Here is a 7,187-nt window from a genome sequence, read left to right on the forward strand (position 1 = left end):
GCATCCATTTGTCACTTCAGCTTAAGGCCAGTTTGGCCAATTGATTAAATTGACTGGTTCTTTCACTGAAGTGACCAGTCAATGCTAACAAATTGGTTGTGTTTATAGAAACTCATTAGGTTTTATCTCTGGCATTGTGTCTGCAATAGATAGGGAATCAAGAATTTGACACAGGCTTTGCTTTTAACTCTTATGGCATGGAGTGTGAAGAACAGATCACGACTCGAATTTTATATATTTGAGATGGGCAAAATAAACCATTATTGATTTAGGCTACAAGCTAGCCCAAGTTATTAATTATCAAGGCATTCATATTTGTGATTACATTGTGCATTATTGAAAGGTGTTTCTTTTTTGTTTTGTTTTGTTTTAATAAGCACTTGGTGTTACTCTTCTTGCTCTGAGCACCTGGGCAGTCAGTTAATGTGTGACAGGGAAAAAAAGTAATACCTATGGCAAGTGTCATGCAAATTCTCTCTTGGAAGAGAAGAAACTGCTTTCTTGCCAAAAGGAGCAGTGCTGACCATCAACACGATTCTGGTATTTGAGTTTCATTTATTTCAGACTTCTTATTTGCTGTCCCGAGGGCCACATATCTTCAAGGATTCTGCATGTCAGCTGTGTAATTGCTGTAATAATAATCTGGTATAAAAGTCAGTAGCTTTTTATTGCCCAGCAAAATAATTTTCTGACATTTTTGTGTTGTGTCCAAGCAACAGTTTTAGCTACTTAGCTACATTAATCACAAGGAATAATTTATAAGAATAAATTAGTGGGTGAGTCTTAAAACCATCTTTTTGTGCTATTTCATTTTCAAAGTAAAATATACTTGTCTCAGTGCTTGTTGCCAGGCACAATAAGGCATGCTCCAAGCCCAGGGAATGCAATCAGCACCTCTGGAAGAATCCATGGTGTATCTATTAGGAATCTTGGACTGCAAACAAGGGAAACTGAAGCTAACTAAGCAGAGGAAAATTTCATGCAGTAATTTATGGAGCTCACAAGGATAATTGGATGCTGAGAAAGTAGGGCAGAACCTGGATTCCAGGTAGCAGCACATAATGGGCAGTTTCTTTAGGTCACCATTGCGGGAATGAATCTGTGAGCAGCTTTTCTAACCTTTTTCCAATCTTGATTGGTCAGGTCATCAGAAAGGATCCACTAGGGAAAATGTTCCTAGGACAGGATTGGAATGGTTACAGAGAGAACACGAAATGGATTATGGAAAACAAACAAAGAATGTTCTCTCTGTAGGGACATAGGAGAGTGGAAAATTTCAGTGTCATCAGTCTCCAAATGGAGATTGAGATCTCTGGCATTCTGTCACATAAAAACTTATTTCTCACAGAAACAAACAAACAAAAACAACAAAATGAATTGTTCTTAGGTGGGCCATGGTAACTTTGCTCTTTTCTTTAACAGTGAGCTATTTCAAGAAAAAAATGTGTTTTTTCTTGTGGAGAGGGATTTTTGTGTTGCTTATTGTCATATTCACTAATTTAATACAGTACCTGGAACATGTAAATGATTTTTCAGTATTTTTCAGTACTTGCAATAAGCAACCCTTTTAATAATCTTTCTTGGTTATTTTTTGATAGGCCTGGCTTCTTAAAAAATTAAGAAGAAACTACCTTTGTGTATGAAAAACTGAAGTTTTAATTGGATTTATCATGGACAACAATCTTAGTCTCAGGAGAGAAATTGCAACTCTCAGAACATGCTTTCTTGGAAGTTCAACCTCTACTGAGTTTCAGTTATAAGTGAGAGGAAGACCATTCAGCCATCCATCTTCAGGAGCCTAGGACTGTTCATATGATTGAATATGTTCATGTTTAGAGAAGCATGCAGTAATATGTGATACTGGCTAGGCACTGCATCAATAACTTCTATCTCTGGGTCTTGAACATTCCATCTCATTAGAAGAAAGAAGATTCTAGCCCAAAGAAGGGACATATTATTAAACTGCTGCTGCTGCTAAGTCGCTTCAGTTGTGCCTGACTCTGTGCGACCCCATAGACTGCAGCTCACCAGGCTCCCCCGTCCCTGGGATTCTCCAGGCAAGAACACTGGAGTGGGTTGCCATTTCCTTCTCCAAAGCATGAAAGTGAAAAGTGAAAGTGAAGTCTATCAGTCATGTCTGACTCTTAGCGACCCCATGGACTGCAGCCTACCATGCTCCTCTGTCCATGGGATTTTTCCAGGAATGGGGTGCCATTGCCTTCTCCAAATAAACTTCTCAGTTTATTATTAAACTGCTAACTTTCAAATATTCAGAATAGTTTGTTGAAAAAAAAAAATGGCCAAACCTCTTCTGGTATTAGTACATATTAATAGAAGGGTAGCATGAGTGTACTAATACCAGAAGAGGTTTGGCCAGTTCTGGAGTGGGGTGCCATTGCCTTCTCCGAATAAACTTCTTCTCAGCATGAGTGTGGCACTTTTACTGATCTTGGGCAAAGCTGTTGGGGTTATAAGTAGGAGGCTAATGAAAAAGATAAACATGAATCCAGGTGTTGGCTTAGGCTGTCAGATGGATGTTGGAGTTATTTACTATGATAGGGATTATGCAGAGAAGGGCAGGATCAAGGAAGGAGCTGATTACAGTCAGGGTGACTGACCATCCCTTACTTTTTAATAAGTAATCACTGTCAAGTATTCTGATTTCTGTGACAATTTGGACTTAACTGTAAATGTCCAATTAGAGTACCTGTGTTTGTTTATGGCTGTTCCAAGTCTTAGATACCCTGTTTCTGCTGGGATTTGTCCTATTTCTTTTTCAGGGTGAAGTGTTGGTAGTGAGGCAGATCTCATCAAAACCCCTGTGTTTCAGCAGCACTCCAGTGCTGCTTCCATCACACCAGGATATCACAATGCCCTAGTTTAGAATTCACTAATTTAATAATACATTTAGCAGGTCTACATCATATTTTTTTTTATTTAGGTATGGAAATTACTCACAAACAAATGCTTGGCAAAGCAATTGTAATTAGAGAAATACAAAATTTACAGAGGAAAAAAAGTCTTAACTAGAATCTGAAGCTCCATTTTCAGAACATGGTCTAGAATCAATCTGTTGTAAAAACACGACTTTTTTTCAGTATAAATACATTTTTACTCTAGTTATTTTTTTCTCATTCTGTTTTTCAAATCAATTGTTGATGTCTATAGGGCATACTTGGCTTCAAAGAACATCAGAGACAAGTTTATTCATTCTTTGCTGTATTCACTACAAAAGAAAAGTTTATTCAAAATGAAGTTTCAGTGACCTATTTGTGTGTGGGTGTTTGTTTCAGAGAGGCCTTCTCTAAAATCACCACAAACATACATTATTCTAAGATTGAATGGTCCTTCTGTCTATGTGTTGAAGTAAGAATTTAGTCTATCTGTTAGTGCTTATTGTTTCTACCTACCCAGACAGAGACTGAGGACTTCCCTGGTGGCTCAGATGGTAAAGCGTCTGCCTACAATGCGGGAGACCCAGGTTCAATCCCTGGGTCGAGAAGATCTCCTGGAGCAGGAAATGGCAACTTACTCCAGTATTCTTGCCTGGAAAGCTCCATGGACAGAGAAGCCTGGTAGTCTACAGTCCATGGGGTCGCAGAGTTGGACACGACTGAGCAACTTCACTTCCACTTTCACCCAAGACTGAAGTAGATACAGTAAAAGAGTCAACAGAGAAATCAGACTTAACTCTGGCCTTGGAACACATCATAGGTCTCTAGTTGCTGGATCCTTCAACCCAGTACTCTCCACTAATGAAAAGTTTTCACAGTGGTGACATGGTAGCAAGGTCTGGGTTTTCTTCACCTCTATTCTGAGTCATTCTCTTTTTACGGGAGTGTAGCTGCTGCCCTGGTGGCTCAGTAGTAAAGAATCCACCTGGCAATGCAGAGACTCGGGTTTGATTGCTGGGTCTGGAAAATGCCCTGGAAAAGGAAATGGCTACCCATTCCAGTATTCTTGCCTGAGAAATCTCACTGATAGTGGAGCTTAGCAGGCTACAATTCATAGGGTCTCAAAAGAGTCAGACACGACTTAGCAACTAAACAAAACATAGTTGCTTTACAATCTTGTATTAATGGAGTAATAAATTAATGGAGTAATAGTGGAATAATAAATGACTCCATTTTTATTACATTTTTTATTTTTACTACAATCAAAATTAGCTATTGAAAACTAAGGGATGAGGGATGAGTCCTTTTAGATTATTACAGGTAGAACAACCAAAAATTTCTCTCAGAAACCTTGAGAGTAAAAGCAGACAATATTAAAAACTTAAAAAAAAAAAAAAAACTAGTCATAAGCCAGGATTATTCCAGGTAGCTCAGTGGCAAAGTATCCATCTGCTAGTGCAGGAGACACAGGTTTGATCCCTGGGTGGGGCAGATGCCCTGGTGAAGGAAATGGCAACCCACTATAGTATTCTTGCCTTGAAAATACCATGGACAAGAGGAGCCTGGTGGGATACAATCCATGGGGTTGCAAAGAGTTGGACCAGACTGAGCACACACACACCCACCACTCTAAGAAAACTAGTGTGTATTTGGACCTGACTTGTAGGTGATATGTTTTTGAACCACTTGGCTAAGTATTTTTGACAGCCTAATACAGATCACTGTACTTAACCATCGTGTTGATATTGTTCAAATTAAAATAAGTGAGTAATGAGTAAGTGAAATGATAAATATCTAGAATTTATAAAAGCATAGACCTAACAAGTGGGCAGTATCAGACAAGCTCCTTCAAATATGCGATGTTTTATTAAACTGTTGTTAATTCACCTACTCAAATGTACCATCTGTTAGGATGTTACTAGGTCACCTCTATGTAAACATGTACATAGTAGGAAGGACTCTTTATTTTGTAATTTTAATAACTGTGGTCTTTATCCAAATATCTGAGAAATCTTGGTGTAGAGAGAAATACCCTGAGGCAAACACTGACTTTCTCACTTGTGATTATATTAATCATGACAAATCAAAAGCAAAGAACAGTGACCGCTATGAGATATTTTTGGTAAACTATGGTTTATGCTCTGGAGACTGTTCACATAATACCTGCCTTCTGCTGCCTGAATGGTCTCTGCCTCTGACATAACCACTCCAGTGCAGGCTTCCTAACCCCTATCAATAAATTTTAGTTATCTTCAGCCAAAATGATGTCATGGCCCTGCTTTCTCATGCAGAGCTTTTGTTTATTTTCCAAGCTTTGATTTCCTTGGGTGAGCAGAAAGTTCTCCCTGAATAATACAAAGCCTAGCAGAATTTTATTGCCGAATGCTGGAACTTTGTTCAGGGACTCAAAATTTTGCGTTTGAAGATTATATAATGCCAACAAAAATTTAAATAAAGCCAATGTTTTTCTCATCATCTTAATCTGAAATTATAGAAGAAAATTAGGAAATCAAATTATAATAAATATACAACATTTAAAAACATTCTAAATGTATTTCTAAAGCAATGGGATTTTAGGAGAATGTATTAACAAAAATATTTTAGTAAATCTGTTTAATTTGAAAAGCCTAAGAAAGTAAATTTTACTTACTTGGAATTCAACAATTAAAAATCTAGGCATTAGGTTCAGATCTCAGCTATCTGTCATGAGTCTTAGGAGCAGGTTTGGATGAGACAATATTTGAGAAGTGTGCCTATTACCTTCCTGAAGAGTATCTGTAAAGAAGACATTCAACTTTTATTCAATATAAATGATTTAAATTTAATCCCAGGAATACTATCAGGGTCCTTTGAGCTCAAACTTTTGGGGTTTCTTTTTAAGAAATTCTATCTACTGTGAGAATAGATGTGACTTGACTTTTCTTTTTAAAAGATTTCTCTATACAGAAAATTTACATTTTTAATAAAATAATAACCATTTTATCTTGCTATTTCCCCAAGGGTCCATTGGGGTCTTTTATAAAATAATAAGATTTATTATGGAAACTCAGTGATCTACTTTTCCCATACATTCTTTGCACAAGTTCCTTTCAAGAATATGCAAGTGACCTGGAAAGGTACAAAGGGACAGCACCAGAGGTGGTGCCCACTGGGCTCGCTGGGCTCTGGAGAGGACTGAAGTTGGCCCCTGCGTGCACATCTGCTCAGTCACTAAGTTTACCCACCTCTTGTGATGCCATGGATTTCCCAGACAAGAATACTGTAGTGGGTTGCCATTTCCTCCTTGCTCCTTCTGACTCAGGTTTTGAACCCACATCTCCTGCATTACACGTGGATTCTTTACCACTGAGCCACCTGGGAAGCCCAAAGTTGGCCCCTAGGTTTGTGTTACATAAGGAACCCGGGCTTCAGGCTGCAGCATTTAAAATAGGCAAACAAGCCTCCTTTCTGGGAAGGACTGGGGGATGGGAACTGCAGTCTACTGCGTCTGCTCTAACCCCTGAGAGGATAGCCAGATGAGTCCTTCAGAGCCCTTTAGGCACTGTTTCTTTGTTTATATAGGCTTGTAGACACACCCTCTTTGGCCTTCAGAGCTAATAAAGCCAGTTTTTTGAGGGACTATCTCTTAGGTGGAAGCCTGGTAAGTTGTTAACTCCAAACCCTGCACTCCTCAATAAGAAACTGGAAGTTGTGAGTGCCTTACAGTTGAGTGTTGGCAAAATGAAGGTGAGATTTATGGTGATGTTGTGTCCTTGTGTCTCCTACCAGTTTTGATAAGCTTTTTGATATGTACTTTCCTGGACATATAGGAGTCACTCAGATAGTTTCAAGATTTCTTTTGGAGGACATTGTTCCATGTAGCTTAGATTTAGTATGTCTATGGGAGGAGGTGAGTTGAGAAGCCTCCTATGTTGCCATCTTGGACTGGACACTGCCAAGTTATTCTAATAAAGATTATAATACAAGACTATAGTATAATATCACCTTGGAGAAGGCAATGACATCCCACTCCAGTACTCTTGCCTGGAAAATCCTATGGACAGATAGGCCTGGTAGGCTGCAGTCCATGGGGTCACGAAGAGTTGGACGTGACTGATCGACTTCATTTTCACTTTTCACTTTCATGCATTGGAGAAGGAAATGGTAACCCACTCCAGTGTTCTTGCCTGGACAATCCCAGGGACGGGGGAGTCTGGTGGGCTGCAGTCTATGGGGTCGCACAGAGTTGGACACGACTAAAGCAACTTAGCAGCAGCATACTATCATCTGGTAGGATGATATAATAGTGAAACA

Source organism: Capra hircus, chromosome 1 (assembly GCF_001704415.2).
Source record: "Capra hircus breed San Clemente chromosome 1, ASM170441v1, whole genome shotgun sequence".
Lineage (NCBI taxonomy): Eukaryota > Metazoa > Chordata > Mammalia > Artiodactyla > Bovidae > Capra > Capra hircus.